Below are 13,985 nucleotides of genomic sequence, written 5' to 3' on the forward strand. Positions count from 1 at the left end.
ACCCCAACATCCTAGGATTCCTATATTTTATTTCCTACCCAAAGTCCACAAAAGTCTTACCAATCCACCGGGGAGACCAATAGTCTCAGGGATAGACTCAATAACGGCCAATCTATCAGAATACGTGGATAAGTTCCTACAAAAATATGTGGTACAATTAGATTCATATCTAAAGGATTCCACCAGCGTATTGAGAATACTTGAAGGGATTAAGTGGGAGAAAGACTTCGTGATGGCCACTTGTGATGTATCATCACTTTACACCAATATCAAGCATAGTTTAGGATTGGAGGCGGTTGAGGGATATCTGACTAAAGATAACACGATAGTGGAAGAACAGAGGAATTTTATTTTAGAAATTATAAGCTTTATTTTAGAACACAACTATTTTGCATTCGATGGAAAGTATTTCCTACAAATCGAGGGGACAGCGATGGGCACGAGATTCGCACGAGTTACGCAAATTTGTTTATGGGGGATTGGGAGCATAGGTTCCTCCGTTTTGCAGAGCTCGGTGCGAATCTCGTGCTTTTCAAAAGATATATAGATGACATTTTGATCATCTGGCGGGGTAGTGAAGATTCCCTTAAAGAATTGTTCCAAACTATGAACAACAATGATAGGGGCTTAACTTTTACGTATGAAATTAGCAGGGAGTCAATTATTTTTTTAGATTTAGAGATAGTGGTAAATGAGGAGGAATTAATAACTAGAACGCACTTTAAACCGACGGACTCCAATAACTATATCCACGCAAACAGCTGTCACTTTTTTAAGTGGAAGGAAAATATACCGGTAGGACAATGCCTGAGAATTAGAAAGAATTGCACAAGAATTGAGGATTTTAATGAACAGGTAACAATATTGGAGGAAAGGTTTAAGGAAAGGGGCTATAAAGAGAATAATATAAAGAATGCTGTAACAAGGGCAAGGACCACCAACAGGGACTCACTGCTAGAATATAAAAGAAAGGAAGATCAAAGAAAGGATACATTGGATATACCATTTGTGAACACATATAGTGAAGATCATGTATTAATGAAGAAGATTCTGAGAAAGCACTGGCACTTGTTGAGAAATGACCCAGTTATTGGGGACAAATTGCCAGTTTACCCTAGGATAGTTTACAAAAAAACTAAGAACTTGAAATCGCTGCTAGCACCCAGTGAGTTTAGAAGGCAGGGAGAGAATAAAAATAAAAAGGACTTGGATTTGAGGGGGGAAGAAGTCAGGGGTTTCTTTCCCTGTGCAACATGCAAAGCATGTAGATGTGGGTCAAAGAAGAAAAAGGTTCCAATTCCGGGCACGAATAGAGAGTTTACTATAAAGGACACCATAAGATGTAGTAATAAAGGGGTTGTGTATATGTTACAGTGCTCATGCAATCTGTTTTACATTGGAGAGACAACCAGAATGCTGAGGGATCGGATTAGGGAGCATATCTGGAACATAGAGAAGGGGAAATTGGAAACCCACCTATACACACATTTTAGAGAAATCCACATGAACAACATTAAAGAACTAAAATACTGGGGATTGTGTGTAGTGCGAAATAACTGGAGGGGGGGGGGACTTTGAAAATAGATTAGTCAAAAGGGAAGCAGAATTAATCTATGAGTTTAACACTTTGCTTCCGTTGGGTTTGAATTCAGAGTTGGAATTAGCCCCCTTTTTAACTTAGGGATTATTATCTTTAGTACCCTACATTTTAGCATTTTTGGCCTTTTTCAGCGTTTTAGTTTAGAGTCCTTGTGGATCTTTAACCTGATATTTTAGAGAGTAGAGAGTAGTAGAGTAATAACTAGTAGATTATAGAGCAGGGAATCATTTAGATAGGAATGTAGGGCTAGGTTTGTTTGAGCTAGGTTCTATTTATATTCTATGTGATTTTTATGTTTTAAATTTTAATTTTATATGCATTAGTTGTTTTGGATGTCATCTAAAGTGGGATAAATCTTGGCCTTAGGCTGACCACGCAATATTTCATCAATTTCATCTGAATTTTTCTATTTTTCCTGTTTGTCATGTATTTTCTCCTTATATTGTTTTATAAATTGCAGTCTTATGTATTATCACAATTGTATTATTTTTAAGGATTTTTAAGGAGTTTTTAACGTTATTTGATTATATGGAAACGAGTTTTTAAACACTAGAGATCTGGCTTGGGATTTGGTGTGAAAATTTACGAACAAAGAATGACATGTGAGGTGTTTTGATTCCCCCCTCCCCCAGGAAATAGTTACCTGCGTAAAGGTGTTGTAGCAATAGCGAATCACCTGTGCAGAGAGTGGATTTAAGGGCAAAGGTTGCAGGAAGTAGCATCTTGAAAAAGACCCAGAAGGGGTTGAAACGCGTAGAGGACTTACCTGCTACTGTTTGCGATTTTTTGGAGGACCGAAGCTGAAGTGAACTCTCTGTACCCTGGCATACAGAGGACATCCTGTGGAAACAAACACTTGCGCAAGTGGTCACCTAGGATCTGGAACTGGGTGACGTCACTCACTGGATTTTCGCTGAGCAGACATCTAAAGGAGCATCCGGAGTGTCGGGCCAGGTAAGGAGATCACTGGCAGACACTTGTAAGAAGGTAGGAGAGCCTCCCGGCTAAGTTATAAATACTTGATTGCCCTTAACTAAGAGAACATTAAGGAAGGAGCTCTATACCATCGTGGGCTTTTATTTGTGACCAAAAAAGACTGGGGACATAACGGCACCATTTAGAAACATTAACATTTATATCTTTGGATTTACAATAATTAAACCCACATTGTCATTCCGGACCATCTTCTTTGGGGGATCCCCTTGAACTACTAACACCAAGATTAGAACACAGTCATTATAGGTGTTCTCCGCCAGCCCCATTTGATTTGGGGAATCTGAGGGGTTATGCATAGTGTGTATATTTAAACCGGTTTCACGTTATTTTATGTATGATTGATTGTTATATGGATTGTTTGTGTCAACCTTTTATGCATTGACTTATTAAATATCACATCTGTGTTTTACTAATTATTGTCACTTGATCATTGGTAGCACTTTCATATACTGCATTTATTTCCCTTTGATTTTTCACTTGGATAAATTGTTTTTATATATATATGTACGTAGATATTTTCCTTTATTTTCAATTATCACCGATTTTTTATCACAGATTTTGCACATAAATAGTATTTTAACGTATCCCTTAAGGGTCATTGGGATTTTTGGATTTTTAATTTTTTTGAATGTTTTAACTGGTCACGATACAGTGAATTTTACATTTATTTATATCTATATATCCTAGGGCTCTATAGCGCCTCCTATATCCACTGATTTTACATTCTTGATTCTCTATTGTCTAGGGAGGAGACAATAACCTTTAGTGAGGCCAAGTAGGTTTTTGGTCTAGCGCTATACCCTATCCGTATTTGTCTAATAAGCAAGCATAACCCAGGTTCTCAACCAAAAATGAGCCGGCGCCTATGCATCACATTCCTGCTTTTTAAATAAAGATAGCAAGAGAACGAAGAAAAATTGATTATAGGAGTAAATTAACAAATTGCTTAAAATAAATAAACATGCTTAGTTCCTGATTTAATAAAAAAACAAAACTACACCATGAAGCAAAGCTTTAAACTATTTAACCCAATTAAAGGGACGTAAAATCCAACATTTTTCTTTCATGATTCAGACAGGACATACAGTTTTAAAAAGCTTTTCAATTTACTTCTATTATCAAATTGTATTTGTTTCCTTGTTATCCATTGTTGAAAAGCAGGAAGGTTAGTTTAGAAGTGTGCACGTGCCTGCAGTACTATATGGTAGAAGTTTCACAGCAATGTTACACATTAGCAAGAGCACTAGATGGTTTTACTATTTCCTGTCATGTAGTGTTCCAGGCAAGTACTGTACATGCTACCTATCTAGATATCTCGTCAACAAAGAATAACAAGAGAACAAAGCAAATTAGATAATATATGTAAATTGGAAACTTTTTTAAGCTCTCTCTGAATCGTGAAAGAAAAAATTTGGGTTTCATTTCCCTTCATTTATGAATGAAATTAGAAAGTTTTAGAAATATTAATGCTAACATTTCACAAAATGATATTTAAAGGTATTTGAAATATTTTGTAATGCACTTTAGACTTTAGCGCAGTTGTCCTAGTGCGCCTTCAGCTTAGTGCACAAGCAAAATCCAGAAAAGGAGAAAGGGAGTTAGCGAGGCAGCGTTATTTAACCTCCAGGTGTTAGAGCGTCTGAGGCTTTCGCTCGCACACTAACATTTTAATTCCATCTTGTAACATTAGCGCAAGAATAGGATTTAACTTGAGCACTGTAAACGCGTTAATATGTCTGCTCTCCACTTGTAATCTAGTCCTATGTGTTCACCCAATTAGAATTTGTAAAAATATAAACTTGTGCAGCATAAATTATTCAAGCGTGGATTTTTTTTTATTGCAATGACATAGAAAATGAATACAAATTACATTTAATTAAAATGTTCACACAACAAAATATAGCAGATTGAAAAGAAGACTTTTCTCTTTACCCACTATACTCAAATACATCAAAGCAGTGTTTGCTCTGTTTATGAGGTAAACAATCTGATAGATAGATAGATAGATAGATAGATAGATAGAAAGAAAGGTAGATGATAGATTAATAGATAGATATATAAATAGATAGAGAGATAGAAATATAGATAGATGATAGATAGATTATAGATATATAGACAGATAGATAGATAGATAGATATAGATAGATAGATAGATAGATAGATAGATGGTAGATAGATAGATGATAGACAGAGAGATAGATAGATTGATAGATAGATAGATAGATAGATAGATAGATAGATAGATGATAGATTAATAGATAGATAAACAGATAGAGAGATAGAAATATAGATAGATAGATGATAGATAGATTATAGATAGATAGATAGACAGACAGACAGACAGACAGACAGATAGATAGATAGATAGATAGATAGAGAGATAGATAGAAATATAGATAGGAGATAGATAGTTAAATATATATATAGATAGATAGGGATATGTGATAGATAGATAGATAGATAGATAGATAGATAGATGATAGATAGATAGATAATAGTTAGCTAGCTAGACAATATTAGTTATAACATTTAAGTTAATTTTTTGTAGTCTTACCTTTGCTACACTGATGTGGTAATACAGTAGGCAAAATACATGAAAAAACTTATTGCAATAAAATAAAATAAAATTAAATAATATAATAATAATAATAATAATAATAATAATAATAATAATAATAAATAAATAATAAAAATATATATTATATTCAGATAATAAGTTAATGGGACTTAAGCCTCCTGCAGCTATATGCAGTCTGCTGCAAATTTGTAAAATAAGTAGGGCCTTTTAAACCATTTTGCTATATGTGTTTTAAACCCAAGAGATTAATTATTACTAAATAACATCTGCATAATTAATGGACAATGTCTTTACATATAAGTGCAGTAGAGCAATATTATAGAAGCCTTTAGGTTGCATACAAATTTATGGCTAATAAAACATAACAAATAAAAATATTGACTTAAAGGGGCATGAAACCCCAATTTTTTCTTTCATGATTTAGGTAGAAGATACAATTTTAAACAACTTTCCAGTTTACTTCTAGTATTTAATTTCCTTTGTTGAAGGAGCAGCAATGCACTACTGGTTTCTAACTGAACACATGGGTGAGCCAATGACAATTGATATAGATATGCAGCCACCAATCAGCAGCTAGAACCTAGGTTCATTGCTGCTCCTGAGGTTTCCTAGATAAACCTTTCAGCAAAAGATAACAAGAAAAGGAAGCAAATTAAATAATAGCAAAACAAGAGAAAAGGGCGCAACCCCACATCAAGGTAGAATTACACATTTATTGGAGATAAAATACGGTTAAAAACACTTGCAAGAGTATGAATAATATCCGAAGTACGACAAGAAGAAGGCTCAGTCTGTGTCTGTGATCACTATATCTACTGGCTCCAAAACCGGACTAGCATCAACACAGCTGAGAAAATTGATTATGGATTCGGTCCTACAGCAATTCGAGGAGTACTTCTCCAAGTTTAGTAGTTTACCTTATGAACAAGTGGAATTTTTAGCTAGAGAAATAGAGTTTATCTTGTCCCATAACTATTTCTCTTTCAAAGGTAAATATTACCAGCAAGTACAGGGAACAGCCATGGGGACTTCCATGGCCCCCTCATATGCCAATACATATATGGCATCCTTCAAAGAGAAAATATTTGGAACAACAATCCATTTGTAAAGAATGTCTTCATGTACCGTAAATACATAGATGATATTCTTATAATTTGGAAGGGAGATGATAAAGATGCAGTAGATTTCATTGAGTATATCAATAATAATAACTTCAATCTTGATTTTACTGGTAAGGTAGACAAGAATAAGATAGAATTCTTGGATCTATTGCTTTTTGTAGATGATACCACTAAGAAAACAGTGGTCAAAAACTTTAGAAAGCCAACAGACAGCAATGGCTTTCTAAATGCAAATAGTGGCCATTTACCCCAGTGGAAAACTAATATACCCCTAGGACAGTTTCTCAGAATCTGTAGGAACTGTACATCTTTACAAGATTTTGAAGATGAATCCCAGGTACTTGAACAAAAACTATTAAAAAAAGAGTATGATGCTAGTTTAATTGAAAAAAGCAAAGCAAACAAGTAGAGACAGCCATAGGGATGACCTACTAGTAAATAAAACTAAAATGCTAGGAAGAAAACATAATGAAGGGGTGAAATGTATTACTACCTACAATTTAGGGGCAGGTTTTATTAAATCTACCCTTAGAAAACACTGGAATATCTTATTGTCTGAGCCCATTTTGGGTTCACACTTAGATAAGAACCCTGTACTATTTTCAGAATAAAAGTATAAAAAATATACTAGCCCCTTCCAAGCTACGAGCGAAAAAGAGACAAGTAAAGGTAACCTATTGGCATGGTGTACAAATAAAGGAGGGAATGCAAACATTTGAATTGCTGCATGTGTAGATTGGTTAAAAAAGGAGATACCATTAGTAATTGGAACAACACAAATAAATATAAGTTAAAAGAAAGGGCTTCCTGTGTGTCCATATATGCAGTCTATTGTCTTACTTGTGAATTTGGGAAGATTTATGTTGGTAGAACCAAGAGAAAAGTAAAGCACCGCATATATAAACATATAGAAAACATCATAAATGGGCTTGATAATCCCAGCGTATCAGAACATTTTAAGTGTGTGCATAATAAAAACCCTCAAGGGCTATCAGTGAGAATATTGGAGGTAATTCCATCATCAGTGGGCAACAGCCAACAGAGGCTGATGTGTTTAAGACAATGTGAGACTAAGTGGACACACTTACTGGATAGCCTATCCCCTAAAGGGTTAGACCTGGATTTGAAGGCATTCATGATATAGATATGTCTTTTTCTGCTATGAATGCCAGAATTATAAATAAGTATCATTAAATGGGTTTTATTAAATGGTGTATATACAGTATGTTGATTTGTTATGAAATAATAAAAAAAAAATGTTTTTTAGTCTATGAAAATGTTATTTTATTTTACTAGGTTGCTTTAGCCTGTTATTATATTCATTTATTTCTTATATGACTGTCCTAGATATACCAATGCATTATTGTTAAAAATATGAGGTACAATCAAATAGTATACTTGTTGAAGAATTGTCTTTCCCCTGCCCGTTACTGTTAATTGTCATTTTTTAATTGTCATTTTTTATGTATTTGACAATATTCCTGCAATCTTACAGCAACCTTTAACGCTCTGCCTATTAAGCAAGCAGAGAAAAGATAAATATCCCTTGATTGGAGGAGCCCAGTAAGGGCATGTAACATAGAAGGAATCAGCACGGCAAACTAACACGCCCCTTATGACATCACAAAATGGGGCTGTAATTTTGGTCATTTCAAATTGGCCAATACCCACCAATAAGGTGGGAAAGTACACTACAATAGATAAGTACACCCCTTATGACATCAGGGAAAGAAGGGGAAGAAATAAATGGTCACACTGGGTTGGCTAATCATCCAAAAATAGGGAGGATATAAATTGATACAAACAGACCCCTTAAACAGCTGATCACAACTAATTGAACTATTCCTCTTGAGAAAGTTTGCTCAGGAGCAAATGAAATGCATTGAGGGCGGAGCCTGTGGCGGATTCCAGCAGGACCAAATCAATAATTAATTTTGTCAGCTGTGGTGGCCCTTGGTAGTCCAGTGTTAGAGCCAGTGGATATAGTGATCACAGACACAGGGGTCGATTTACGAAGCAGCGGATGCAGCTTCCAACCCAATCCTCTTCAGTTCTGCCTGAAGCGGAAGTTAAGAAGCAGCGGTCCTAAGACCGCTGCTCCTTAACTCGTCTGCCACCTCTGAGGTGGCAGACAGCAATCAGCCCGATCGAATACGATCAGGTTGATTGACCCCCAGCGTATGCTGTCAGCATTTATCGATGTGCGGCGGACATGATACGCTACATTATATCATGTCCGTCTGCACAATAGTAAGACTGTGCCTTCTTCTTGTATTACTGTGGATAATATTCTTACTTCTTGTGAGTGTTTATTTTAGCTGCAATAAAAGTGTAATTCTACCTTTATGTGGGGTTGCGCCTTTTTCTCTTGTTTTGCTACAGATTTCCTAAATAGAGAGTGTAAGTAACACATCTCTGAGTTTGGCAGCACCTTGCAGAGAGTGGAATTGGAGGATTTCTTGCATTAATTATTTAACTGACCTGTTTAACGTTTGATTGACTTTGTCTCTGGAACTGATCCAAATAACTTGTCCTTAAGGGATCCGGTAACATATAAGTAGCATGCACAATATGCACTTTCATTTATTCTATTTATTGTTTTTATAAACCACTTTTATTGTTATTCAATTATTCATTTTGTTAAGCGATTATTGATTTATTTTTGGGATGACTATACTGTCTCATTATTATTATTATTGTTCTGAATACCCACATCTATTCTTTGCTCTATATCTAACAACTGAAGCCATCAGTTGCACTGTTAATATTTTTTATAGAATTGAAATTAAATAATAGAAGTAAATCTGAAAGTTCTTTAAATTTGCATGTTCTATCTAAATCATGACTGTCCCTTTAAATACACAGTTTAATAGAGGATAGTGATTAAACATATCTTTCTAGTAAGGATTCTAGGGACTGTCATATTATTTAACAAGTTCTTTAAAATCAGAAACGCTGAAACGTTAGGGCTCTTACTATCTTTCCTAGAGGAGAAGATAGCGTTCCGTGCACATAGTATTACACAATTAATAAAGACTACATTTTCCCTCTTACTAGAAGATTCCTTAAGGAAAACAGCCACCTCCCCCTGGAGAGCAATTTTCTGTTTCAATATCTTTGAAAGCCAGTATAAAACTTTCCCCAAAAATTCCTTACTTTTGGGCAGCTCCATACACAGTGCATTTAATCAGCCATTGGGAATTAACATCTAGAGCAACTATAAACTGAATCTTTCTTCCACTTCTCTATATCATTAGGGGTTGTATATATTCTATTAATTAATTTTATGTGTGACTCAGGTGGTGCCTTCCATGCACTAGTAATACGTTTACTGACCAAGTCATCATTGACAGAGGGAATATCGTTAACTCATCTCTGCGAGATCTCCCTTATATTATTTTCACCTTCTTTTTGTAACATAAGATTATACCAGCCTGAAATTGAGACTTTACCTTGCTTAAACAGATTGATCTCGGCATATAATCCTTCCTAATTTTTAAAAAAAGATTCCAAGTTAATTGTATTTAGAAAATGCCTTACTTGAAAGTATTATATTTGATTTTAAAATCCTCAAATAAATAAATAAATAGCATAACTCCCTCTATCCACACATTGTGAACGATATTCCAGGCCTTTAAATTTCCAGATCCAAAATAGCTTTGAATGACAGCCTGGTAAAATTAAGGGATTTTTCTAACAGAGGGAGAAATTTTGATAAATGAAAATCTGCACCCAAGAATTTGGAAGAATTTGCAAAGTCTTTGCCAGGTAATCGTAGGATTTCTGAAGGTGATCATTTCCTTCATTGAAGGAGGCCAGCTTTTGAGCTGTGCAAGTTTATAAAGAGAAAGTTTAGGTTTACCTTAGTCCCATAGAAAAGTTTTTAGGGCTGTATTCATATTTTTTACATCCTTACTCTTTAGGAAAGGGGGTACATTTTTCCAGCAAGGGTCAGCGGTAAGTTGCCCATTTCTTAAAATCTGTTTGAGATTTATTAAAGACGCTGCAGAAATTTCCCTCCTACCAATCTTATGGCTTACTACTTACATAAATACCCAGATATTTTAACTGTTTAATACTTTTGAAGGTTTGAAAGGTAGATCAGCTCTTAGATCTTTCTTTTTATAGGTCCATAATAGTTCTGATTTTTGAGTATTAACTGCATATCCTGAAAAGGAACCAAATATATCTAACATTTCCATAAGTTTAGGCACACTTTCATAGAAATTACTTAAGAATAATAACAGATCATCCGCATAAAAAGAGATGTGGATTTTTTCCTCCCCTACAGGAATATCTTTTAATTCTTTGCGTAGAACCACTGCCAGTTAAATAATAGTGGGCATATTCCATTGAAAATAAGCATAGATAAAGGATTATTATATAAGGAGCGAATAAAATCTAAAAAAAGGACCATGTAAACTAAACTGACCTAAGGATTCACAAAGGTGATCCCAATTGATAGAGTCTAATGCCTTTTCTGCATCTATGGCAATAACAGCATTATCCTTTTTATAGACTATCCATTTTTTTCTTTTGCATATTATAATAATCAAGGGTCAACAAGAGTTTACGTAGATTAGAGATGGAGGAGTGTCCCTTTATGCATTCTGTTTGGTCATTTGGAATAAGGTTTTGCAATCTTGCAGCTACTATGCTAGCAATTATTTTGTAATCTGAGTTCAATAGCGACATAGGGCGGTAAAAATCCAGCTTTTCAGGGTTTTTGTCTTTTTTTAATTATAAGGGAAATTAGGGAACTTGTGAAATTGTTTGATATTGGAAAATCTAGTAAGAAATATACATTAAGTAACCTATAAAGGGGATCAACAATCTGCTTGCAGATGATTTTATAATATTCAATTGGGAGGGCATCTGGTCCTGCTAGCTTATTGCACTTGCCCAATTCAATTGCTTTGATAATCACTTCTTTTGAAATGGGTCTTTTAAGCTCAGTCAGCTTATCAACTTTTTACCATGGAAGATTACATTTATCCCAAAATTGTTTCTTTTTTTGTGTATTAACCTCCTTAGACAAGAACATTTCTTGATAATAATTAAAAAAATCTCTACCTATATCAGAAGATTATGTTAAGGGGCGGAGCCGGCATCCGACTAAGATGGCCGCACCCTAAGTTAGCTCTGATGTCCAGACCTAAAACAGCGCTTCTTAGAGCCAACAAGCGGCAACTAAACTAGGGGAAAACATACCCCAGAGAAGAAGAGGTGATGCTGATCTGAGAGACACCTCGGATTCAGAAACAGAATTAAGGTGTCCCAGAGTCCATAGACACTAAATATTTACACAACTATTTACAAGCTTTATTCGCACATCTCAGAAATACCCCATCAGCTGAAAAAGGAGAGATGGATAGGGCTCATAGAGCCTTGAGACCATGACCTGTAGAGGAAGCACCTCCCAGGGATATCATCAAGATCACAAACTATCAGCTAAAAGAAGAAATCATGAAGGCTGCAAGAACCAAAACACCTTTACAATTTGAAGGAGCCATTCTACAACTATTTGCAGATTTGTCAGCTCGCACTCTGTTTAGGTGTAAAGAACTGCAACCCCTAACGAGACATTTAAGGAATCTTGGTATCTATTACCGGTGGAACTTTCCATTCCAACTGACAGTTGTACACAAAGCAGAGTGCTGTTTGCCCATTACCATCAGATATAATTGACTGTTGCCGAAAACTGGAGATAACGGCACCTGAAGGCCTAGCAGCTCAGAACTCATCCTCCTCATCTAAAGATCTGAAGAAGACACCACCACTCCCTCAAATATCTGAATGGTCCACAATTCAGCAAAAAATATCTAAACACCCAGAAACACCTGTGCGACTTGCTGCAGTGGACTGACAGAAGCTACTCCATATGAAGTAAAGTATCCTTCTGTGTGTATCTTCCCTCTCACGTCGTTTATACTATGGTGCACCATGTTATTGAATTATTGTATTGCCTAATGTTTTATTGTCTTTAGGCCACGATGACATCTAGCTAGATTTCAAGTTTATTTTTCACCCCGTTATGTTGTTAGAAAATGTTTTTGTTGTTGTTTTTTATTTTTCTTAGTTGCAAGGCAAATTTTGTGGTACATTTATAATAATCATTCCAAACATTACTACCGAAAAAGGCAGTCTCTGCACAGCACACATCAACAAGCACTCACATCTATACCACAAAATCAATTTAAATAACATGACAGGAACTCCTTTTAATTTCAGAATTGATAATTTTATATTTCCAATTTTTTTGCAGCAGAATAGCAACACCTCTTTTCCCTGCTAAACCATCTGTTGTGATTACTACACCTACCCACCCTACTTTAAACTTAAGTCTTTCTTTATGTTGCAGATATGTGTCTTGTAAAAAGGCTTAAAAGGATAAGTTACAGATTTAATTTCTGAAAGACTTGTGTAAACAGGAAAAACAGCAATAGTGTATTTAAGCACCAGTTGAAAACTCTCCTTTAATTAAATTACCCGGTATTCATATACAGTCCAATTAGACTAGTGCTTGCATAGGATAATAAGAAATGGATGAACTGCTATATAATATTGATGATAGAAAGTCACTTACATGAGCTTCTGACGTTATGGTAAAATCCAAAAGCAGAGGTTTCCAGCCACATAACCCTAATTAGGGATAACACTCTCACAGTGTTTTACTCAATCCGCCGGGCTAGCAGACATTCACTCCCAAGAGTCCTTTCCTGGTGAACAGGTGCAAGGACGCACAACCTCCATGAGGATAACACTACCTTTGTTTTTTTGTGCTCCGCCAAACAGTCCCAGAGATAGATCACCAGCAGCCTGTCGGGCAGGTAATACTTCCGGTATAGAGTAAGTTACAGTGTCTCGATTAGTTAATACGAGTCCAGTAGCCAGGTTCAAAAGTGCAATATTCCAAAAAAGTAGAGAAACATTTTGGATATTCAAATTGGAGACTAGATGTCCAAAAGGCTTCAATTCTACCTATGACATTATGAATCACTGGGAATGCTAGCTGTTTGTACCCATATTCTTAGGAATAGATATCTAAATGGGTCCTTCTATCATATGTACAGTAGAATAGAGGCATATTCCTTGCTTATGTTTATAAGTTGTATTATGTAAATAGATTCTAGTACTTAGTTACTATTGTTGTAAATATGTGTTTAATAACCCTATTTTAGATTATCTTTACATAATTCTGTTTTATGAAACACATTGTTAGATTGGGATTGGATGACAATAGAATGTTGGGATCATTATTTAAATATGTCCTATAAATTCCTGGCATTTCTAAACAGTATATTTCCCGTCTCCATGCCCACTTTTATTGCTTATTTTACTTATTTTTCTGATCACAATATTTGTCCTTTGGTTTGTTAATCAACAATAATATACAGTATGTTTAGTACTCCTTAAGATGATTTGACAAATTCTGTAGGTAAATGTGCTGGAAATATATATCCATTGAGTTATTGTTGGTATGTCAGAAATCCATTTTGATAATACAATGTAATATGTTCTACATAATCAGACAATATTGATTTAGAGATGTATGTAGTGCTCTAATATCTCTTTAAGATGTTTTTGTAAATATGTACATCTTATGCTTAGTACTGTTACATTTGTAATAATGATGTTTTGTTAACATTTTAACTGCATTATAATAATATATGTCCTTGTGCTTGCTATA

The sequence above is a fragment of the Bombina bombina genome, chromosome 4 (genome assembly GCF_027579735.1).
Source record: "Bombina bombina isolate aBomBom1 chromosome 4, aBomBom1.pri, whole genome shotgun sequence".
Lineage (NCBI taxonomy): Eukaryota > Metazoa > Chordata > Amphibia > Anura > Bombinatoridae > Bombina > Bombina bombina.